Below are 26,239 nucleotides of genomic sequence, written 5' to 3' on the forward strand. Positions count from 1 at the left end.
ATAACCGTTCATTATGGATGAAGGAAAGGCAATTTCGAGTTACTGGTTCACGGTGTTATCAAATTTTTACGTATAGATGTGATGATTGGAAAAAGAAATCATCGTCTTACTTTTGGCCAAAATCATTTTCTAATAAATAACGTTCTATGTGATCTCCAGCTTTAGCAATTTGGGCATTTAATATAGCTTCTTTTTTGGTAAATTGAGATTTATTACGTAAATAAGGTGGTCGAATTAATTTGATAAAATTTTGTGATGTTATGTCTTCAATAAAATAACCTTTGTCTACCATTATGGCATCTCTACCGCTTTCAAGTAAATTAATTAACTTACTTTGTTCAAAAATTAATTTGTCTGAAGCTCGACCACCATATCCTTTACTCACAAATATTATTAATCCAGAAGTACTTATTCCAGTCATAAGTTTAACTGTATTTTTACCATAATAATTGGAGTACGACATTACTCTACAACATAGACACTTTGGCTGTTGCAGGGGAATTTCCGTGCAGTCCAAGATGACTCTGACATTACCAAACATATCGAAACACTTTGCTACATTACTTTCCGAATTTTCAATACTTGGCCAATATATCGCTGGTTTAAGGACCACTGCTAGTTTTGTAATCATGTCACAAATAATATTCTTACATGATTTACTAGTTATCCTAAAAAAACAAGCCAAAACTACATAGTTTTAATTTCATAAAAGTTAAAATTATTTTTTCTTTTACAGTTAGCCTAGAAGTTCTCGCTGGGGGAAAATATTTGTTTATAAGTTCTACAAGTGAGTAGATAGAGATAGCCGGTTCAAAAACCACCTCCACCTCCCTCTACTGCGCATGTGTGAAAATTGTGTCAGTCAGCCGCAGACGCAAGCGCGTAATCGCAGCTCGCTGGCCTGCGACCAGCTGGTCAGCCGGCCTGCGGCCGACTGACGCCATTTGTGATGATGCAAATATATTTATGTAGTATAATAATAATAATAATAATAATAATCGTCGCCATCTTGGAAGTTTGAAAGTCGGCGGCGGTCATTTTTGTTTAATGGTAAATTGGCGCCAAATTTAAATTATTTCAAAATTAATATTTGAAATTAGTCGGCCATGTTTGTTTGTTAAAAAAAATGGCGCCAAAATTTTAATTTATTTAAAAATTAATATTGGGTGTAATGTTGGTAGCGCCGATGTCGTCACAAATTCCGCCTAAATTCTCACGTTAGATGGCGCCACGGTCTGCAAACTTTTCGCTAGATGGCGCTGCCGTCAGCGCAGCCGTCAATCAAAGATGGCGCTGGCCTCCATTTTTTTTTTTTAAACACACCCCCCGCCCGTTTGCGAATATGCAACCAAGAAAACAAGTAGTAGTAGTAGTAGTAGTAGCTTTTTGGGGTTGTGAAATTTTTGGTTTTTGGGGTTGTGAAATTTTGAATATATGATTTTTGAAATGTGCAATTGTGAATACATGAAGTATATATACAATACATGCTGTATTGAGTTAAGCAAAATATCAGAAAATCATCGCGCTTGTCACTAATAACTAATAAAGGAAAGTCATTATTTTATCGATAAGGAAAAAAAACCTAGTATATGTAGTTTTTTATTTTTGTAATGTTGTTTGCCTAACTTGTCTGTTGCGCACCAAGTTTATTTTGTTATTTGTTTAAAATATAATGCAAAAAAAGTTGTTGTTGTTGTTGTTCCTTCCATGGGGAGTCGAACCTCAGGTAGGTAGAGTGGATAGTGCTGTCTATTTTGGAAACCTGAAACAAATTCACATAAGCTATTTGGTTAATGGATAATAATAAAAACAATAAATTACTTTAATTGTTTATTACATCTAAATATAAGTACATACATACATACATATTATAATACATAAACATTATAATACAATAACTACAATACAAATTAAATATTATTCCTGAGTTTGAGGAAGAATATTTTTATGACCCCAAGATAATGTTCTACCTTCAGAATTGTTTAAGATGTAACGTTTATCATCTTTGAAAGATAAAGCAATTTTTTTCTTTAATTCTGTGTAAATGTTATGAAGCTTCGAACGAAAGATATTCATTTCTTTAATAATTTCAGTGTTTGGAACAGTAACTGCGTTTTGGTAGTCAATTTTATGTAATTCACTTGTAATTACATTGTGTTTAATACCCTTAGCTTTTTTAGATAATTCACCTTCAACATCCACACAATATGCTTTAGCACCTGTTCCTAAAAATTCTGATATTACACGTCCTTTATATTCATCTTTCATCTTCCCGATGACAGAAGACGATACAGGTATTCCATGAATATTTTCTGCTTTATAATTTGAAGTATCAAAACGCTCTATATTAGATTTAATATCATCATAAATATTTTCACAAAAAATTTCAATTACTAAACTATCAGTATCGGTATACAAAAGCGTTGCATTGTTACCGTATTTAAGTTTTATGAAATTATAATAAAAATCATACATAATAGTTTTACTGATATCTAGAATAGTAAAACCTACATACAGAGGTTTATTGTAGAAAACTTTTTCGTTCTCTAATTGAATAGCTACAAAATTTGGTGTAAAGATAGATGAATTTTTAAAATTTGGTCGTGCAATTAAACTTTCAGCACCTGGTTTTCTACCTATATTATTCCATGATGTTACCAATTTCACGTTTACTCTTTTATCAATTGATTCCATGGTTTTACCAAAAACTGAATTATTCATTAATTTAAATACATCTTTTTCTAACGCGTTTTTTGATTTGTTACGCATTTCTGTATTTAAATCAATATATGTTTTCAACCATGGTGATTGATTAAAACTTAAAACACGGTGAATATTAATTAATTTTAAACCACCTTGTATAGCTTGTCTTAAATTTCGATAATGTAAAACATAGTGTACTTTATTGTTCAAGGTTGCGCAAAGTTTCTCAGTTTTACTAGAGGGAGGAATAAATTTTTCAGGACAAAATGGTAAATCGTTGTGAAGATTATGTAATTCAGAAGGATATTCTAAATCAACTTCGAATATATAACCTACATCAGCGTTATCTGTCAAATTGAGAATTAGGTTATCATTGAATTCATTAGGATCTTCCCATCGAAAACCGCTATAAGGTAAATATTCAGACATTGCTGCTCCATACAAGTTGGTTGCATCAAGGTACATTATAAAAGAAGTTGGTTTAGAAGGATCATGATTTGATAAAAACTTATTATTTGCTACTGCTTTACGTTTTGAACATTGACAAAGTCCTCCTCTAATAGATTTTCGAAAGAAATGTACCATGTCTATATCAGTTAACAATTCGAATTTAATTCCAGTCATTTTTAACATAGCATCCCAGCCTAATGAAGGTGCTGTTAAGTAATGAGCTGGATCTAGTTCATAAATTTTGAGACAAACCTTTCTGAAATTTTCAAAAATGTCTGTTAGTAACAAAACATCAGACTTTAAATAAATGTCGGAATAATCACCTAACGTTTTGCAATCAAATAGATTCCAGACTTCCTGTGCTCGCTCATAATCATGTTCACTGATATCAGTTTTATTAAGATTATCATAAAATTGTTGAATCAATGGTAAACTGGTATCATCTAACTTATTAAAACAATCCAAATATGAATATGGAAAAACACCTTTTTGTCTTATCAAATTAAATTGGTTATCGTCCGGAAAGTGTTTCCGAATGGTTAGACATTCATTAGAAGTTAAAGTCTGAGATAATTTATCTAATGAAAAAGAAAGGAAACGGAACGAATCTACGAATCTAAGCGTTATAAAAATATTGTCAACTGTATTTGTAGTCGTGTTCATGACCTTATCAACTAAAATTTTTTTTGAAAATGTAATATACTTTTCTTTAGTTTGAGCAATGCAATTAATGATGGTCTTTTCTGTTGCTAAAGCTTTAATAAATAAATGACTATCATAATTAGTTAAATTATGACAAAAAACAGGGATATATTTTGGAATCTTATAATTTAAATTACAAATAGAATGTGCAGGTCCTAAAAATTCACCTGTTAAGTGACAATGATTACGAACTCTATCACAATTTAGACTTCCGTAATCTGTTTTGAAAGGTTCTTTACATAAATGACAATGGGTAGATATTTGAAAAACCAATTCATCTAACGGAGTCATTTCAAGTGGTACGATATGTTTGAGGTGATCGTGATAAAGTCTATTTACATCATCTTGCAACCATTTCACAAAAATTTTAGGAGCATCTTTTCCTCGATAAGTCCGATAAATTGATAAATTATCATTATATGCACATTTTATGTAATATCCGAAACTATATGGTTCATGTAAATGTGTAACAATTGTACGGATATTATCGGCTGAATTATCATTGCGTAAAGGTTTTAAAATAGATTCAAAATCGAAATAAAATACAAAAGGAACTTTAAGAGATTTATCAAAATTTTGAAATGTTAATTCATTACCAGGCACTTCTTTACCAAATTTATTTATAATCAGATCAGAAGTTGGTAATGTAGTGACAACTTCATTACAAGCATACTTACGATGTTTAACTAATTTTTGTTCACTCGAAAAAAATAATAGACAACCGTTACATATAAATTTAGCATGATTATGTTTGGAAAGTTGTGAACTTATTAATCGAGAAATGTTGCTTATCAGACAGTAATGTTTGATCATTCTTTCATCGTCTACGATAAGTAATAAATTTACATGAATGTCTCGTTTCTTAGAAGTTAAATAAAAGGGACCTATAATATCTGATACCCATTTACCTTTTTCATGATCAAAACGCTGCTCTGTTCCATAGACATTTACACTAATATTATTAAGTGCTTCAAATTTAAAAATATCAGTTAATTTAACCGGAAATGAAATATCTGTAAAATCTAATTCCTCTTCAAACTCACGATAAGCATCAACTCGATGTCGATTAACATTTACTTCAGTTGAATGAAGGTGTGCCAAAACAGACCATTTGAAACATTCATTATCATCATTATGAATATTGATAACCGCTCTCCGCTTCGCTATGTCCTTCGGTAATGGTATATATGTTGATGCACGTAGTGGATTGAATTTGTTGATATTAAGTTCCAAAAACAAAATTTCCATTAAAATCCAACCTAAAAAATTTAATACAATAATATGTTTATAAATAAAATTGATATTACTTACCACTATCTTTTTCCAAGAATTCACTCATTTTGTTTTTTATGACGCCACATATTTCTTCCAGTTCTACCTTAATATTTGTCGATATTGAAATGATGATATTTTTAGTGTTGAATGATTTGATTTCGATAATGTCTTTAGAAGGTAAAATATATTTAGCAAAAAGTTCGAAATTAATTTTAAGTTGGTTAAATTCTCTCAGTTTTCTAGTTATTAAAGTGATAAGTTTATCTTGATTTCTTTCAAAAAAATTGCACACTTCCAAGTCATCTAGTTGTGAATTTTTCAATCGGTATGAGGTAATTCTTGATTTGAAGGCAACTTGATATTCTTCAACGAAATCATCATCATCATTAATTTTGGCGGAGATGACACTTTTATGTTTTAAAGAACGTAAATGGTTTAATCTGGATCCTCTGTAGTGACTATTGCATATTTCACAAAATTGATGAAATGAACATGATGGAGCGTTAGTAGTAACTTCTAAAAACAAAAACAAGTTATAATAATAATAATATAAAGAATATTTACAAAAATACCTTGTAAAGGTGTTCTAGTTGTCAGGCGGGCTTTTTTAGGAGTCATATCATCCGAATCCATTGAACACAATGATGAATTTGTAATATGACGCCTATAGTTATCAAATCTCGTAAATGACGTTTTACATCCGGTGCAAGTGAGTTTAGATAATTTATCACCTTAAAAATGCTCTTAATTAAAACAATTTCTATAACGTAAAATGTATTTACTTACTATGTTTTTTTACATGACGTGTTAAAGCATCTTTGCGAGTAAACTTGTTATCGCATTGAGAGCACTTGAACATGATTACTTTCATACACGGACAGTCGAAGTAGAAATGAATTAATCATTGATGCGATATGATTTTATATTCCATAAACTTTGCAACCGGATATTGTGGTTCCTTACGTAAAAATTCAAAAAATTCAAAATATAACTGATAAAAATTTAACGTTTTTAAGGAAAAAAACGTTAGACAGGAAATATGATAACAAAAATAATCAGAATGAATATTATTTTTTATTAGACATAAAACAAACTACATACTTAAACTAACAAAGTCATACACCTAAATAAATTTTTAATTGCAGTTTTTAAGCCAAACCTAACGCTATGAACATCATAAAAACGATCCAACATGTACAAACAATTCCAAACATTGCTAAAAAGGTAGGAACATGATTAAAACAATTTTTTATTGAAACTACATCATGATCATTAAGTATAAGTCTCTTCCAGTCAGTATCAATATAATTACTATTGGTAAAAACTAGTCTTAATTTAAAATATATTACAGAGTTTGCTATAGAAACATTTTCATATTTAAATATTTCTATTGCAGTATTGCTCAAATAACCCAGATTCATCTTCTTCCATTGGTAATCAACATCGTTGAAAAATAAACTTTTCCAGAGAGGAGACCATCTTGTGTTGTTAGGACTTTCACTAGTGAAGACGATGTACATATCTACAACATCTAACGGTTTTTGCACGTACAACACATTTTGTATAAGAGTAACAAACAAGATGAGTGATGAGTTCAAAAGAGGCATTACACTTGAAACGCAGTGGGTTGTTGTTGTTGTTGTTGTTGTTGTTGTTGTTGTTGTTGTTGTTGTTGTTGGCTTCCTGTATCATCTAAAATACACGAAACACAATTATTTATTGATGAAGGAGGACCATCAAACTGATCTTCGTCAAAACTGTTATAATAATGTTGTAAACATGGTAGATTCAGCTTTATATCATGATCTTGTTGATATGTTTCCGGTAATTTATGAAATATATCCATCAACTGGCACGGTCCTAATTTCAGTAGTTCCAGTTTCATTAGTAATCGAATATCGCTTATGGTTTTTTCAAAATGCAGCACTTTTTTTATAACAGGTTCTACACTCGTTGCCATCTTAAATGGAACTAAATTAGACGTTAAATAATTATATCGTATATATATTTCTTATTTATTAGGTAATATCTTTCATTTCAATCCAACTATTCTGATTATCTGGTAAACCTAACCATTTCACAAATAATTTAGTTCCTTTACGTCGAATCACTTTCTCAACTAAATAGACGTCAGGATATTGAGTTTTTGATAATTCCCAAATATAAAAAGCTCCTTTGATTGGTTGACCTTCTTTATCTTCTAGCAGAAATGTTACAGGATTGGTTAGATTAATCTTACTGATTTTAAAAATTTCCGTTGACCAATTGGGTGTATATCCTTTTTCAAATAACATCTTTTCTTTGCTAATTCTTACGAAATCTCCGACTTTAAATTTTTTTCTGTTTTTATCAACAATCTTTAGATGATCATATGCTGTTATGTCTCCTTGATTCGAAGCGTTTATCTCTGTGGGTTTCCTTCCTGTTGTTCGATGTATTGTAGTATTATAATTTTTGGTTATCTCTTGCAATTTATTTATCCATTTATGTGTCGCAAATAACGTAAAATATCGATAAATTTTGGATTTTAAAGTACGTATAACTCGTTCAGCAATTGCTGCTTTTTTAACGCTGTACGTACTATAGTGATTAATATTATAACGTCTCATCAAATCCTGAAAAGTGGTATTATAAAATTCCTTTCCTTGATCTGACTGTAAATTCTTTGGTATTCGTTCTTTTTCATTCTTCAGTATTGATTCCATAGCTCTGCTAACCTCATTAGCTGATTTCGATTTCAGTGGTCTGGTCCATAAAAATTTAGAAAAACAGTCGATTACGACTAAAATATATTTAAATCCATTATTATGATAAGATAAATTTTGCATTTCTGCTAAATCTACTTGCCATAAATCATCCAATCCTTTAATTATAGTACGTCTTCGTTTAAAATTCCTGCGTGCAGGTTTAAATATCTCGTTTACCAATTTTTGCTTTACATCACTAACTTGCTTTAGTCGAACCATTGCTTATTTACGGTACACTTCTCTACAATTTCCATGACGATCTGACATTTGACCTGGAGGACACTTGTTTTTATTATGAGGCATGGGTTCTATCTTTCACTATTTTCATATGAATCTGTTACTTTCCTTTTCTTTGATATAGGTACATTTTCAAGTTGATCTGTATCACCTGCTTTAGAACGTTTGGAAATGGTTTCTGGTTTTATCTTAATACTATCGATTCCTTCAAAGCGTTCTTCAAGTTTTTTTATTCGTCTGGTTATCTCATTTGAATTATTCATAAATTTTTTCCACTTGTTATCGATTTCATAATTTATACTTAAATGTTTGTTATGCAATTCTGATTCAATCGTGTGAGGAATTGTAGCAATTATATTATCAATTTTTTCATCAAGTATTTTGTACTTAACATTCATGGTTAAGTTTAACTGATTAAATTTATCCATCCATATAGCATCTGCTTTATGAACATTATTATTTAAATCCGTTAAAGCAGCTATTACTCCTTCCATCTTTTGGTATATTTGTTTACTTACTAAATCAATATATACCTTATTCGCACAATCTTTGTCTTCTGTTGGATCATTAATGTTACAGATTCTATGATGTTTTAAATCAAGGTCACCATCAGCAGTGAAAACAAAAGGTGATGGTGTAGATTTAAAAAATGCACTTGATGCTGATAACACTTTACGTCCGAATAGATCAATGGGCATTTCAACACTGAGGATTAACCAGAAAAAAACTTAAGCCTAATATATTACACCACATTCCTTTAATTCTTCTTCTATTGATAAAATTTCATTCAGATGGGAATTGTTACCCGCTTTTGTCGCTGCATGTAATAATGCTAGACGTGACACTAATTCATTTATGTCATCCCAGTAAACATATTCTACACGTTTATTAGTGAATAATCCTTCACCAATAAACGGAGATTTAGGAAATGAAGTAAACATTGGTTGCACAATTTGAGTATATTTTACACCTCTATGACCTTTTAGTTGTTTTGTGGGATCATTATTTTTTCTATGTGTATTAGAAATTTCAAGTATTTTTTTGTATGCTGACCGATCCTCTTTTGTAATTTGAGTGTATTTATCTTCAGGGTTTTTAAAAAATATTAGTCTGTATAAACCAGGAGTACCAGGAAATGATTCATTATCTAAAATTAAATCACCATTTTGACTGATTATTAATTCATGTTTACCCATAAATAGTTTATTCTCTTTTGAATTATATCTAGGACCAAATGTCTGATCACTGGTTTTCTCTAAAGCTGCTTCTATTGCATTTCTCGCAACTGGAGGATATTGTTCTAAAAATTCATCTAAAATATGTCTGCTATTAATTAAATCATCCATAGTGTCAGATTTGGTTTCTTCATCTTCTTCTTTTATTTCTGGTAATGACTCATATATTTCTTCTGGTTGTCGCAGTGATGTACTAGGTTCATATGTTTCTTCAACTGGTAGTTCAAGTTCTTGTTTAATCTTTTCTTTTTTTGGTAGTTTAAGAAATTGTTTCCTTTGCTTTTGAATATGATGTTTTGGTCTTTTGTGTTGTTTTTGTTGTTGTTGCTGTGGTGGTGGAGATTGCTTCTCCAATTTTATTGAAATTTCTTCTAAAGGATTTATAACAGGCTGAAAAAGCTTTTTAATTGACTCATCCGCTTCACTGCTGTTTAACTTTATGGCTTTATACTTCTTTCGAATTGAATCAGCTGCTTTTAATATATGTCTTTTAAGGTTTTGATCTGGTTTGGTACCCATCATTACCGCTTAATGTTATAAACTAACCGAACAAATCAGAATTATTGTTTATATAACTTCTTATTCGACTGCTATTATAACGGGTCTCAAACTGATATTAACCGATCTCAAACCGATCAGGAACTGCTTTTTAACAGACATTAACCGGTCTGAAACCGATATTAACCGGTCTCTATCCGATAATAACCGCTCTGGAACCGGTATTAACCAATATCACACCGATACTAACCGGTCTGAGACCGATATTAACCGGTCTCTAACCGGTATCTAACCGATACTAACCGCTTTGGAACCGGTATTAACCGATATCGCACCGATACTAACCGCTGTGAAACTGATATTAACCGGTCTGGAAACGTTCTCAAATAGATATCACTCTACACTTGAATAAAATGATCAAACCCTTTTCTATATCGACCCTTATTTAATTCATTATCTTTACATATAACCAAAAAACCATATTGGTTTTTCCAACATTCCTGACATATTTCACAGAATTGTTCGAATTTCATATCAGCACCAACATGATCTTCATATACATGTTTTAAATTTAACAGATCTTGTTTTAATATTACCAATAAATTTGCATTATCTCGAATTAAATGTTTCGGTATTTTTGTATATGTTTGACAGAGATAGAAACTATCAATATTTTTATGCCGGCCCATGCAAAAGTAATCCCTTATCTTAGCTTGATTACACATTATGACATCATCAAATATAAAAATAGAGTTATTTTTTGCATCTTTTGGATCTAGCACGTCTTCATTATGTTCATACTGGTTATATTCCATTCCTTTAATTTTTTGTAGCACATCACTAAGCAGTTTATACTTCGGTTGATATAATGATTTACAATAAATATATATGTTTTCAAATTTCAATCCGTTGGGATCAAACAATAAAGACAATAATATGTTAGTTTTTCCTCCACCAGAAGGTCCACAAATTATACAACGTATTGATTCGGGTAAAAGTGTACCATGTCGATGAGACATTTTATGTTTATTATCAACATTATTATAATCATGATTTATGATAGGTAATTGTAATTTTTGCTTTAACACTTTCATTTTCATACTAAATTAAAAACATTTATAAGAAGGTTTATATAGGGAAAAAAGTTCAGTTAAATGTTGTCTTTCAAAGGGGAAGGACTATTAAATACTGCAATCAATAAATTACCTTTTGAATTACATTTACCAGGATATCAATATTGCGGACCTGGTACAAAACTTAAGAAACGGTTAGAACGAGGTGATCCTGGAATAAACAAGCTTGACAGCTTTTGTAAAACGCACGATATAGCTTACGCTAATTCCAACGATTTAAAAGATAGACATCAAGCGGATCGAATTTTAGAAGATAGTGCATGGTCACGTGTTAAGTCTAAAGACGCTTCATTTGGTGAAAAAGCAAGTGCCTGGTTTGTAACTAACGCAATGAAAGTCAAAAGGAAATTAGGTATGGGAATCCAAAGGAAAAAATCGAAAAGGAAGACAAAGAAATCTAGAAAGAGGACACAGAAAAAACAACAACCTTTTCATAAAGCTCTTTTATCAAATTTAGAAAATAAGGGATATGATAATATAAAATCTGCATTATCAGCTGCTCGTATAGCAGTTAGAAAATCTGGAGGTCGTAAGCGTATAAAAATTCCTCGTATTATACCTATAAAAACAGGAGGATTTTTACCATTGTTACCATTAATTTTTGGAGGACTTAGTGCCTTAGGGGCTATGGGCGGAGGTGCTGCTGCTATAACTAAAGCTGTAAATGATGCTAAAGCAGCGAAACAGAAATTAGATGAGAATAAACGTCATAATAAAGTACTGGAAGATATCGCTATCGGGAAGGCGGGAAGTGGTTTATATCTTCGAAAGCAACCACGAGGTTATGGATTGTATTTACGTAAATTTCCAAAAAACTACCAATAAAACTGCCTAATAGGGCACTAACTGATAATGATTTAAGAAGATATGCTAAATTATTAAAACTACCCAAATTTAAAGGCGTTTTTATGAGAGATGAATTAATTCATATGAAACCTGATAAGACAGAATGTGCTATCATTAATTTGGACTCTAAAAAAGGATCCGGAACTCATTGGGTTTGTTATAGAAAAACAAATAAACAGGTTGATTATTTTGATAGTTATGGAAATCTAAAGCCACCTCTAGAATTAGTACGATACTTAGGAAATTGTAATATTTACTTTAATCATGATCGTTATCAATTTTTATCATATAATTGCGGACATTTATGTTTGATGTTTTTACATAATAAAAGATGAGATAATCATGTATTTTATTCAGTCATGTATAAGACATTCTCCCTAACAGGTGTTGAAAGTACGCTGTCTGAACACTATGAGCCACCCATTGACCTTGAAGAAAATTCGAATTATTCTATAGCTTTAATCGGTTTTTATACTAACAATAATATACCAAATATAGAAGAGGGTACAAATAAATTTTATTATTTTGCTCCGAACACTACTGAAGAAAAAGTGATAACATTTCCGAAAGGTGCTTATGAAATAGCTGCTATAGAAAAATATATACAAATTATTCTTAGTGGACGATCTGCAACTGATGCTCAAAAACAGAATACATTTTCATTGAAGGCTAACGAAAACACATTAAAGTGTGAGATATTTAGTATTTACGACATTAATTTCGCTCACGAAGATAGTATTGGTAAATTGTTAGGTTTTTCTAAAAGGAAACTTAAAGCAAGACAATTACATGAAAGTGATTTACCTGTTAACATAATTAAGGTTAATACAATACGTATCGAGTGTAATATTGTAAGAGGTTCTTTCTACAAAAACAAAGAATCTCATACTCTTTATGAAACTGCTTTAAGTGTTAGTCCAGCCGAACAGATTTTTGTGGAACCATTAAATCCTATTTATTTACCTATCATTAATAGATCCAATATACCTAACCTAACTATTGATATTGTTGATCAAGACCATTGTCCTATAGATTTTAACGGTCAAACAATCAATATTCGTCTTGCTCTGAAAAAAGAAGCATAAACATGGGTTTAGTGTTTCAAAATCAATATAAAAAATCATACAATCCATCAAATTATCAGTCAGTATCTTGTCATCAGTCGACATTATCACATCAGAGCGTGCAGATTCTTAAATCGTTAGGATATAATGTCCGCCAGCAAACTTCAGGTTTACAGTTCACCGGAAATAGACGACAGCATAAGTAAAGAGGAAGAACATACATATAGTCCGCAAGTAAGATCTTTCGATAACAATGATGAAATCGAAATTATAATTAATCAGAGAGATATTTGGATTTCTCTCTTTGAATCATTTATACAAGTGGACGGTGAGTTCATACCAGATCCGGTACCGGAAACTGGCGGTGGAAATGTAACCTTGACTAATAATGCAGCAGCATATTTATTTGAGAATGTAAGCTATGAATTGAATAATGTTGAGTTAGATAGTGTACGTGAAGTCGGAACAGTATCTACAATCAAAACTTTTCTATGTTATGGCAAAGATGAAGTAAGAGCATTAACTCTCGCTGGATGGAATGATCAAGAAAGTCAACAACTGAAGACATTTAATGAAACTGATAATACGTTTTCATTTAGAATCCCTTTATCTTATCTGTTAAATTTACCATTTGATTATCATCGGATAGTTAGCGGTCATCAAAAACTTCGATTAATACGAAGTCGTAACGATGCTAATTGTTTCATTTCTACCGGAACGAGAAAAGCGACACTTAAGATTAACAATATTGAATTAAAAGCAAAACATGTTTACCCAAATGATGAAATTAAATTAACTATATTAGAAGGGATCAACAAAGATCGTGTTATATCGTTACCGTTCAGAAAATGGGAAATTCATGAACTTCCATCAGTTCGACAAACTAATAACGACATCTGGAGAGTTAAAACATCTACTCAATTAGAAAGACCAAGATTTATTATCGTTTGCTTTCAAACAAACCGAAAAAATAATCCAAAGTCTGATGTTACTCTATTTGATCATTGTGATGTAAGAAGCGTACGTTTATGGTTGAATTCAAATGTTTATCCATATGAAACATGGAAACTACAATTTGCTAAAAATAAATATTTAGAAGCATATCAAGCTTACGTTGATTTTTATAAGGAATTTAATGGAAAAGATCGTGCTGAACCTATATTAAGCTATACAGATTATACAAAAAGACCGATATTTGTATTAGACTGTTCCAAGCAAAACGAAGCAATTCGAAGTTCCACCATTGATATCAGCTTAGAATTTGAAAGCGATAATAATTTCCCAGCCGATACAAGAGCTTATTGTATTATCATTCATGATAGAATAATGCAGTACTATCCGTTAACAGGAATAATTAGACAACTGATATAAGGATGAAAAAAAGTGTTACTATAAGTGATAGTGCTCCGGAAGTACATAATCTAATAGTTTGGTCATATGCTTATCAAGATGCTAGAAAAGGAAACTATTGGATACAATGCGCTGCAGACAGAGAAAGGTTTAAGTTTAGAATTAATCAAATGAAAAATATTTTAAAGGAGATCTTAAATTCTGCTCATCGTGAACAAATTTTTCAGTCTAGATTTAAGTGTTCAACATGAAGGTAGTAGTGATTGATGTTCAAGGATTTTATATACCTGAATTCATCGTTAAAGAATTAACAATATTTGATGGACATCGAACTGGTCACTATTTGTTTAAATCACCGGTGCCGTTTCGTCAACTAAGTGCAGATGTAAAAAAACAAGTGAAATATTTAGAATTAAATCATCATCTATTACGTTACAACAGTGGAAATATCGACTATGAAAATATTTATAACATACTAGAAGAAAATATTATCGATGATGTTATCGATATTATTTACGTAAAAGGAAGCGTTAAAGAGGATTTTTTAAGACAATTTTTCGATTCAAAGGACTTTTACCCTAGGATCATCAATTTGGAGGAAGCAAACTCTTGTCCAAAATTGCAACCACAACTTCCGTTATGTATGCATCATTACTTAAAAACTAAAATATGTATCTGTAGTCTTAATAATGTACGGTTTATTTATAATTATGTAATTCAGAATTTACCGAAATAAACGTTTAAAGTTTTAATCTCGTTTCCTTCTCCTACTTCATTAACCTGCCCTCTCCACTCTAGTTAAGATTACAAAAAGTATAAAGGGATCAACTTTTAGTGTGTGAAATAATTTTTATTGAAATATCAACAGTCAACACAACCATCATGTCTAGTAAGTAGAAATAATTTTTACATTATTTTATTTTAAATTTTTTCCGAATCAATTGTTTGAAATTTAATTACAACACTTCATCATCAGTCTTAATAAATTAATGTAATCTATTTATTAAATTTCTCTTTCTTTTGTTACAGAACATCCCGCAGGTTACTATGGGGACTATAACCCAGATTTGGTTGTTAACCACGCTGGGTTAACCGAAGAGGAGGTGGACCACCTCCTCACCCAAATTCCCGCGGGCACCTTCGAGTGGGTTTCCCTTATTAACATCTATCTGCGACTGGAACCGCCCCCATCCCTTGGAGGTTATTTTGATATTTTTACCGTGGGGCGCTTGACCGCCGCGATAGACACCGATGAGGAGCGGGGTATAATTGACATTTGGGTATGGGTACATTAAACCTCATACATGTTGGATCGTTTTATGATGTTCATAGCGTTTTTTATGATGTTCATAGCGTTAGGTTTGGCTTAAAAACTGCAATTAAAAATTTATTTAGGTGTATGACTTTTTTAGTTTAAGTATGTAGTTTGTTTTATGTATAATAAAAAATAATATTCATTCTGATTATTTTTGTGATCTTATTTCCTGTCTAACGTTTTTTTCTTGTAAATTTATGAATCAAAAATTTTATAAATATCCAGTTGTATTTGATTATTAATTTATCGTTACAATCATTTTCCCCAAAAAATTTATATCCAATAGTTTACAAACAATATATACATTTCTAATAGTTAAAACACATTTATACATCTTTTATAAAAAAAGTGGATTTGTTTAATTGAAATAGGTAAAAATTCATATCCAAAACCTTAATTAATTACTGGGCGGTTAACATTTTTTACCAAAAGATTTTGAAGAATTTACAACAATTTATCATAAACCCTCAACAGATGATATAGTAATTATTGTAAAAGCTGAAGTTTATATTTTTTTCATTATCTACTTTTAGATTTAAAACTAATTATCCGAAATCTATAAGCGAAGAATTTAAAATATCAAGTCCAATTTCGGCAGCGATAACAACTTACTCAGGTGGTATTTATCTTTTTCTCAGAGATAATACATATATTACATTATCTAGTTGCATCTCTGGATATAATGTTCCTGGTTTAACAAACGAATTATTTGAAGGTGTTCCTAATAAAATAACAAGGACATTTAGATATTTAAACGGAAAGCTGTACTTTTTTAATGAAAATAATTACTTTGAATATGATGAGTTTACTAAGAGTGTCATACAAGCGGGACCTAAAACTTTATCTATATTTAACATTAATTGTCCGCGAGAACCCATCTTAATTCAATTGAAAAAATTATCTTTTAAAAAGATTATTACACACAATGCAGTCCTGGTTGAAAATTTAACAGATTATACTCGTGAAGAAGATAGTTGGTGTAGTTGGTGTATTCATCAGTGTTTGTTTACAGTAAGTTTATATTACAACTTAATAAAACGTTCTTTCTAAACATCTAATTTAAACATCTAATTTCAGCTTCAGACCTACAAAAGTTGTGCCAAAAAGACGCATCGTAAGTTTATCGAAAATATTGACTTCGGCACAAGTTCTTCATCCACAAATTCTTCCGATTCAGACTACTGAATTCTTCTCTAAAACCAACATAAATAATCTTTTTTTGGTAAATTCTTTAATTTTTTAAATTTGTTTACCACATTTGATTGCTAAAAATGTGTTTAATTTTTTAGGAAAATTTTTATCAAATTTTTATCAAACAAAAAGTGCGTCACAAAATTCCTACGATAAGGTAAACCACAAAATTAGTATTAAATCATATTTTATTTCATTTTTATTTTTTAGGAAAGCGTGTTATCTGTTAACCGCAAAAATTGATTATAAAAGTTCCGTTTTTTACACATTTCACCAGTTTTATTAAAACTATCTTTGTGAGAAGTTGTATGTGCTCCGCTGTGTATTTTTGCATTTAAATTTCAAAGGATTCTGTAATGGCTGATCAACTATTAAATCTGAATAAAATTGCTGCCTGTGAATATACTGATACATATGTCAGTGCCAACGATTTGGAAGTGAACAAGAAATATAAAATCATCAATTTAACCAAGGCAAACACACAACATGGGGTTATGATGGTAGCATATCTGGACAACGTCGGTAAAGTTTTTTTACCTAAACGACTAACAGCAGTTATGAATGATACCATAATTACGACACTAATGGAAGGACTCGGATCTTATTTGATTTATATGGGACGTAAGCAAGCTAATGGAAATCAGGAACATGATGCCCACATTTTTAATTTCGAACGTATTGTTCACGAAGATTAATGTAAAATTTTTTGGTAAGTGTCATGTTCACCTCTATTTAAAAAACTAATTTATGATTTTTTTCAGGTTTCCAAAATAGACAGCACTATCCACTCTACCTACCTGAGGTTCGACTCCCCATGGAAGGAACAACAACAACAACAACTTTTTTTGCATTATATTTTAAACAAATAACAAAATAAACTTGGTGCGCAACAGACAAGTTAGGCAAACAACATTACAAAAATAAAAAACTACATATACTAGGTTTTTTTTCCTTATCGATAAAATAATGACTTTCCTTTATTAGTTATTAGTGACAAGCGCGATGATTTTCTGATATTTTGCTTAACTCAATACAGCATGTATTGTATATATACTTCATGTATTCACAATTGCACATTTCAAAAATCATATATTCAAAATTTCACAACCCCAAAAACCAAAAATTTCACAACCCCAAAAAGCTACTACTACTACTACTACTACTTGTTTTCTTGGTTGCATATTCGCAAACGGGCGGGGGGTGTGTTTAAAAAAAAAAAATGGAGGCCAGCGCCATCTTTGATTGACGGCTGCGCTGACGGCAGCGCCATCTAGCGAAAAGTTTGCAGACCGTGGCGCCATCTAACGTGAGAATTTAGGCGGAATTTGTGACGACATCGGCGCTACCAACATTACACCCAATATTAATTTTTAAATAAATTAAAATTTTGGCGCCATTTTTTTTAACAAACAAACATGGCCGACTAATTTCAAATATTAATTTTGAAATAATTTAAATTTGGCGCCAATTTACCATTAAACAAAAATGACCGCCGCCGACTTTCAAACTTCCAAGATGGCGACGATTATTATTATTATTATTATTATTATACTACATAAATATATTTGCATCATCACAAATGGCGTCAGTCGGCCGCAGGCCGGCTGACCAGCTGGTCGCAGGCCAGCGAGCTGCGATTACGCGCTTGCGTCTGCGGCTGACTGACACAATTTTCACACATGCGCAGTAGAGGGAGGTGGAGGTGGTTTTTGAACCGGCTATCTCTATCTACTCAAGTGCTTCTAACACAATTAAATTAACAATTCAAATTTATTTAAACCAGTTAAAGAATTCAATTTTCTTTCATTGTCGATTGCGGAAATAAAAGGAGTAATAATATCACCACTCTTCACTTGTGTACTTTGATCTTGCTTTACAAGAAGTATATGAAAATGAGTGAGTTCTATCAAACCCTCTAAAGCTAACTTTTCTTCAGCAGTTAACAATTCTAAACATAGATTTAAAGAACATTCTACTGCAAAATCTGTACTTTCGTGACAATAATTTTCAAAATTCTTGACTGCCTCATAATTCTGATTTTCAACATTTTTATTCGTTCTTTGTTCCAATCTCTCTAATCTGGCGGCATTCTGACACTTATTAGTCTTCATATCTTCACAACTAGTCTTTGGTAAATTCATATCGGGTGGTTCAAAAATATGTGGCATAATTTTAACCCCTCTACAATTAAGAATAGATAGGATAGTATTTACTGACCCACCACAAAAAATTAGAAAATTACGATTTTTCAAAAATTAGTATGGAAAAATGGTTTTTTGAAAATATTTTTGTTACCGTTAATGCGATTATTATGAAATTTTGCATGTCAAGTGACACAAAGACGCTCTTTGATATGGTGTAAATGGAAATCTTGTAAAAGCTATACATTTCCGGTGACAAGGGGGCCCTTCCAGTTTTTAGGTGTTAACTCAATTTTTCGGCCTATAAACACGTATTTTTGATACTAAAAATCAAAAGCCTCTGATCGTTTTAATTCTTCATTTGGATTATAGTTTTATAATGCAAGTAGTGAAGTATTGATAAAACCAGCAATTTGGAGGGAAAATCGTTTTACAGTGTGAAAACCTTGTGGTGTAGTCTCAGATCAAGTTGTGATGCCGGGATGGCTATTGCTAGCTCATGCATTATTTTTTCCAACACATAATCATGTCTTTTACTATTATCATCAAGAAATAATCAAAATTTACTTTGGATTAAATGAAATTGACATCAAATGTGACAGCAATGACAGCTGTGTCATTCGTAGTGAACTGTTTCCAAGGTAATGGACCGCTCAAAATTTATACTTTTCTATTCTGCAGTGCAGTGTAGAGTTTAGTTTAATCCCAAATAACTAGAGAACGGTACAGTTTGACGACATGAAGCAAGAGTACCTTTTTTATTAAAAAATAATTGGGCTTTTGATTTTTGATATCAAAAATATGTGTTTATAGGCCGAAAAATTGAGTTATCACCTAAAAACTGGAAGGGCCTCCTTGTCACCGGAAATGTATTGCTTTTACAAGATTTCCATTTACACCATATCACAGATATATGCTTTTGTCTTAGAAGCATATGCTGAGTTGTGGTTAGTTTTGTGATTTTCATGAATTTGATGGGATAAAACCGATTTCGTGGCCTGAACACCGTTATTAGTGCCGGAATAGTGCAGGGAAAAAAGGAAGGGGCAGATATAGGGCCCTGAAAGTGTATACAAATTATGTGTTCACTGGGAGGGGTGGGGCAAAGGGGGGAAACGGCTAAAATAGTTCGTGTGCTCCAGCTTAGAGGTCGCGTCAGTTTGCAAAGAAATCTGTAAATTTAAAGAAATCTGTCACACATTTTGCTAAAAGTAAAGAAGGTTCACTTAAAAATAATCGACGTGCGCACACTTCTCTTTTTAATTCTTTGATTTATCAACAGCCGATTATTTTGCTGTCGTTGCGGTTTTTGACGACATTTTGTTTTAATGTGTTTTAAAAACTTCAGAAAACGATTTAACGTGATTTTTGTAATCAAACATCTCTACTTTTATATGGATCTTTTATTTGAATCTAGTGTATAGTGTGAATGACAGTGTTTTATTGAAGGATGAATCAACTTAAGGCAAATTAAGGTAAACGTTATTGAAAGGTGTCTATACAACAATTAATTGCGATTTCTAGATATTAATATAATCATTTTACACTAAGAAGGATCACACAAACTTCTCTAATAAGGGAATTTCTTGATGTTTAGGAGATGAAAACCGTCCTTGGAGATGACAACGGTTCTTGGGATGTAATTGAAAATCCCATGAAGACGAGTTAAATATAATGTGCAGTAATTAATATTGTAGTTGCGAAGCTAGTATTTTGTGAAAGCTGTGATTGCTTAATTTAGAAACTAAGCGAAAAAACGTATTCTACAAGTATCATACAAGTTAATCAATATTAAAGCCTACTATTATTATAAATTTAAATGATTACATGGTAGTTTTAATCAGTTAACTTCCAGTTATAGTTATGTATATCAGATATGTGGCTTTTTATTGAAAATAATTTTAGCACACTTGTAATTCTCTTGTGTTTGAGTAATTTACTAATAACTATGATGCAATCAAGATTACTTTTAAAAAATTTCAAAACTTATCAAGAACTTTGACATCAAACTGTTAAAGTAGGTGTTAGGGCCGCTTTTACAAACGTCCGTAAACCTTATAACCGCGAATAAATTTCGAAAAATAGTTGTTTAAATTTAGCCTTAAGGGACTTAAAAATTGGACTATTGTCAAAGATTACAAGCAAAATTTTGATATTTTTTTGCTTTTCTGAACAGTCTGTAGACAAGTAATCAAACCAACAAAACTGATGTATTTATACAGACTGATCCCGAAATACTGTGTCTGTTAGCAATCTGAATTTAAATTTTAAAGGATACCAATAGTGTACACTTTCAGGTATCAATTCAATAATTTAATCTGATGCCAACATACTCAGTTTCTCTGGATCATTGTGTATATTTAGACAATGTATTTACATATATTATTACATCTGAGTATGTTTATGAAGAACAATTCGAGTTAAATTAATTTTGCCTATACATTCCAGCACGTTATTATTTTTTTAATAAATTTTTATTGGAAAGACTTTGTTTCATTTTATTAAGCGATGTTAAATGTTTTTGTGCTATTGTAACTGTTACAGATGCTTTTTTATTAAAATGTCTCGTAACAGTGCATGAGTACAGAATCATTTAACATTTATAATTCTTTAAATTTGGAAAATAAATAAAACGTCCTGTTTGAATTTCTCGCTATTATTGAATTAGTTCGTTCTCTCAGGGTTAGGTGGCGCTTTCGCGAAAAAACGAGGGGTAGACAGAGAGATTCGCTTCTTCCTCTCTCTTATTCTATGCAGATATACCTCGGCCGGAGTTGCACATATCAGTCACCAGGTGGCGTGTTGGTTAAAGTAAATTGCCAATCGTTGTCGAAAAGCTACCCAAGCAACTTATTCTTGGTACAGAATTTCTTCATCAATCTAGGGCACGGATCAATTTAGTCGATCACAGCATATTGTTACAAAACAACGGTCAAGTTATGAAGTGTAATTTCAATATTAAAAAACCTAGGATCAGCAAATCCTTCGTAACGCAAGAATTCGATTTCATCTTCGTATGCAACGAAAAGGGACTTACATCAAAACACATCGTCTGCATCACAGGAAGGCACATCGAAGGACAACCGAACAACCTCAGAATTAATTTGGTGTCAAAAACAAGACGGCCTATCAGATTATTTAAGGGCATGACAATGGGAGTGTTGAAATTGGTGTCACCGATTACAGTGAATACGACCATCGTACTATTTGCTGACGAAGCCGAAGTTGATACGACATCAACAAATCATGACCTAGACCACGTTCATGACCTAGACCAAGGAAAAGAAACGGAACAGCTATTAAAGAGATACGACAACATTTTTACCAAGTCAATGGATGAAATAGGAAGAACCGATATTTTACAAAGAAATCAAGTTGTCCTCTACCAAACATACATGACATCTTATATATTTAGGGGATGCTCAATATTTCTCAACTCTGGACATGTTTAGTGGATACTGGCAAGTAAATATTAGAGAGTGTGATAAGGAATATACAGCGTTTACGACACCAGGACAGGGATTATACGAGTTCAACGTGTTACCGTTTGGCCTTTGCAATGCACCGGCTACTTTCCAAAATTTAGCTGACGTGGTATTTCAGGGGATGAATTGGGTAGATGTTTCAATTTACCTTGATAATATTATTTTATTCTCTCATTCTTACGAGGAACATTTAGTAAAACTCGAGAAGGTTTTTGAACGCATCATGGAGGCAAATCTTAAACTTAAACCATCGAAATGTTCATTCCTTAAGAAGGAAGTGAAAATGTTAGGACACGTGATCAACAACACAGGCATCGCTCCGGACCAAGAAAAGCTTTTAGCCGTAAAGAATTTTCCGCAACCAACAAATGTTAAAGATGTTCAAAGCTTTTTAGGGCTTTGTAATTATTACCGAAAATTTATTGAGAAATTCGCACAAATTGCAAGACCTTTGCATGAATCAACAAAAAAGGGACAAGATTTTGTGTAGGACACACAAAAGCAAACTGCTTTCGATACATTAAAGGGGAGATTAATTACTGCTCCAGTTTTACAACACTTTAACCCCAACAAACTACAGGAAGGAAAGGATAAAGAAATACAAACTATTTCGTACGTAAGCAGAAGTTTAACGAATGCAGAACTTGAGGGTCTCACTGCTATATGGTGTCTGAGCCATTTACGTCAACCATCGTCACGGACCACCACGCCTTGTGTTGGTTAAAAAGTTTAAAAAACCCGAATGGCCGATTAGCACGTTGGGCACTTAAATTATCGGAGTTTGATCATGAGATTGTTCACAAAAACGGGATTAAACATAAAGACGCTGACTGTCTTTCACGTCACCCAGTCTCTGAGGCTAAGGAATCTGACACAATTGAAGCAGAAGAAATTTTGACATTGATTTTGGAACCAGAAGACGTCCGGAAACACCAAGAAAGCGACCCTGAACTTTAAGAAATGATAAATGTTCTCGAGAATAAATTTGTTAACGCGGTAGCAATCGGCACAGATAAACGAGCAAAAAATTTTCGCTTGATCAACGATGTATTATACGAGATTAACGCAGATGTACAAGGGAACCCATATGTATTGGCAATACCAAGGGTTCTAGTAAAGGAAATTTTGTTCAGGATGCACGGCGAACCCTTGGGAGGCCATTTAGGAACAGCAAAAACCTTGGATTAAACGAAAAAACGCTTTAATTGGACAGGCATGCAGAAAGACTTAGAACGGTTTGTAAAAGGATGCCCGGATTGTCAAGTAAGGAAGTGAGTGCCAGCAAAACCGAAAGCCTGTAGATCTGTTGCAGCCAATACCAGTAGGACTGCCCTTTGAGAAGATTGGAATCGACATATTAGGACCTTTCAGACGGAGTAAAAGCGGAAAAACAGTTATCCCAGTAGCCACTGATTACGCAACAAGGTGAGCCGAAACTCAAGCACTGATCAACGCGAAAGCCGAACATGTTGCGCAATTTATACTTGAACGAATCATTACCAAACATGGGACCCCCAGAGAAATTTTAAGCGACAGGGGAACAAACTTTCGGTCAGAACTTATTAGGGAGTTACTGAGTACAAAGAGGATCGCCAGCAAGTTTACGACAGCCTAACGGAAAGATTAAATAAAACATTAGCAAACATTAGCTATTTTCACCAACACAAACCAGACAGATTGGGATGAATTTCTCCTACATGTGACCTTTGCTTACAATTGTATGCAACAAGACACAACAAAATTCAGCCCCTTTATGTTGGTTTATGGAAGGGAACCTGTTCTCCCTGTAGAGGCTTCACTGGTCCATCCAACAGCGAGCCCCCACGTTACTTCAATCAGGGAAAAAGCCCTAGCAGCCCGCAACCTGGCGGTTACCAACATTGAGAAGAAACAAAAATTCTATAAAGAAAGGTACGGAAAACACAGGCATGTAGAGTACAAACAAGGAGACCAGGTCAAGGTCTTTACCCCGGTAAGGAAATTGGGACGAAGCGAAAAACTGTTATCGAAGTGGTTTGGATCTTATTATATTCAAGAGAAAGTATAGGATGTTGACTATAGAATCAAAAAAAGGACTGGTAAAACTGCGAAAGAGGAGGTAGTGCATGTAAGTAGAATACTACCTTATTATGATCCATGGTCACCCGAGGTAGCACCGACTTCCGACTAGTTTACGGGATTTAATTTAACTTTTATATAATTATTTTTAGCAAAGACATGTTAATATATTCTTTTTAAGGATTGAATTAATTTTTTTTTGAAAAAAATTCTATTGACTAATAGTAGATATTAATTAAGTCTTATTTTAGGTTCATTATTTCGCTTTATTCGGTAATGATGACATGCCAAATGATGAAATGCCAGGCCAGTCAATCGGTAGAGGTGACAGCTGGATCATTCTGGAAACCACTACCAGTTGCTATAACATATGAAGCTAGCCCCCCTTTAACGTATAAGACGGAGTGGTACCACGTCGAGGCCCTGCAAGTCTTACCCATGAGGCATTTAATGCAACCCAAAGTTTGCTCGAGGCGTTCGACGAAGAGTTTAACATTATGGAACAGAAGTGGGCACAAAGGGGAGAGGTATCGAGAAGAAGGCGTGCTCTAGATTTCGTGAGAGAGGGGTTATCATGGTGTTGTGGGGTAGCGACACACCACAAGTTGGACGCTTTGGTGATGGACGAGGCCAAACTCAAAAACCAGCTACGTGCGATGACCAGGGGGTTATCGGACACTCTCGTAAACGTGTCCAAAATGTCACAAGCCTTCGCTACTTATCAAGAAGTAGTGAATGCTGCGTTTGAAAACACGGAAACGAAAATAAAGGAGGTTGAAGATAGCACCAACAAAATAAGAAAGAGAGGATATCGCCACGATTTAATATTAGCAACTCTGTTGCAGTTGGAAACCGAAAGCATGAAGCGAATGGTTCTGATTAATAGAGTGATGAAACAGCATCAAGTTCCTAGTGAAGTTATACCGGTAGAAACATTAACGAGAGACTTGACGAAATTGGAAGAGGAAATAAGATCAACAAGTGAAGGTCTCGCAATTCCAGTGTCCGACGCTTGTCGGTACTACCAATTACCGATTTGCGACTTCTTTTTCTAGGGTATGGCTATTGTGGTGACTGTACGGGTCCCAATCTCGCAACTGAACACCATCTGGAAGTTGCATGAACTCATCACGACGCCGTTTGCCTGGTACAATAACACGTGTAAAATAGAACACGACACTCTATATATTGCTGTGTCTAATACGAATTGATCATTGCGGTAGTTCATATCTTGGCTAGAGACGCAAGATTTATGCTTGTAGCAACTACACCTAATTCGGCTTATGCCTATACAGCTGATACACCAGTATACCAACATATTACATTTGCTGTATTCTGCACGATTCTCATTTTGTTGTTGGTATATCTACTGTACAGGGTGTATTTAATTAAGAAACAACACGGGAAGGGAAGCTGAGTTTTGGATCAAAATCTTGAAAGGGATATTGAGATGGACATCTTAGGTTCACACGAAATTCATCAAGAGGAAATAACTTTAAGAACGGGGCAAAGCGTGAACATAAATGTTACGGCTAGCGAGTAGTTGGACGTCCACAACAATTATTGGGGTGTTATGTGTAGCAGCAATTGGTCACAAAAAATTGTCTGTTATGCAAAATGTCCTAATAAACAATAGTAACCGTAAACACAGAAACAGCGCGTAAACATAGCTCAGTGTGATACGAATGAATGACTCGGAAATTAATTTATTCTTGTCAGCAACGTAGGTTAAGGAACAAACAATGTAGAATTAAGGTCATGATAATATTATTTAAGTTAGATAAATTATTATAATATTATTTAAGTTAT

At 32.7% G+C, this 26,239-nt stretch overlaps 1 protein-coding gene and 2 long non-coding RNA genes across 6 annotated transcripts in view; 1 reads left to right on the top strand and 2 right to left on the bottom strand.

Moving 5' to 3' along the window:
* The window catches only part of LOC107398808 (modular serine protease-like), a 389,835-nt gene that overhangs the window by 294,135 nt on the left and 69,461 nt on the right, over nt 1-26,239 (bottom strand). The window lies entirely within an intron of this gene.
* On the bottom strand, nt 1,586-7,546 carry LOC135267312 (uncharacterized). 2 transcript variants are annotated; one of them, XR_010335733.1, is made up of 5 exons: nt 6,709-7,546; nt 5,917-6,652; nt 5,703-5,861; nt 5,167-5,646; nt 1,586-5,114 (listed from the first exon to the last, which is right to left on the bottom strand). It is a non-coding gene; the product is annotated as an uncharacterized LOC135267312 (long non-coding RNA). The 2 variants fall into 2 exon arrangements; XR_010335734.1 differs by lacking the exon at nt 6,709-7,546 and having other exon boundaries at nt 1,586-1,762; nt 4,899-5,114; nt 5,917-6,205.
* LOC135267322 (uncharacterized) lies at nt 15,115-17,686 on the top strand. Of its 3 annotated transcripts, none has more exons than XR_010335750.1 (5): nt 15,115-15,129; nt 15,270-16,777; nt 16,845-16,903; nt 16,957-17,455; nt 17,508-17,686. It is a non-coding gene; the product is annotated as an uncharacterized LOC135267322 (long non-coding RNA). The 3 variants fall into 3 exon arrangements; XR_010335751.1 differs by having other exon boundaries at nt 15,270-16,566; nt 16,633-16,903; XR_010335749.1 differs by having other exon boundaries at nt 15,270-16,903.

This window comes from Tribolium castaneum, chromosome 11 (assembly GCF_031307605.1).
Source record: "Tribolium castaneum strain GA2 chromosome 11, icTriCast1.1, whole genome shotgun sequence".
NCBI classification, from domain to species: domain Eukaryota; kingdom Metazoa; phylum Arthropoda; class Insecta; order Coleoptera; family Tenebrionidae; genus Tribolium; species Tribolium castaneum.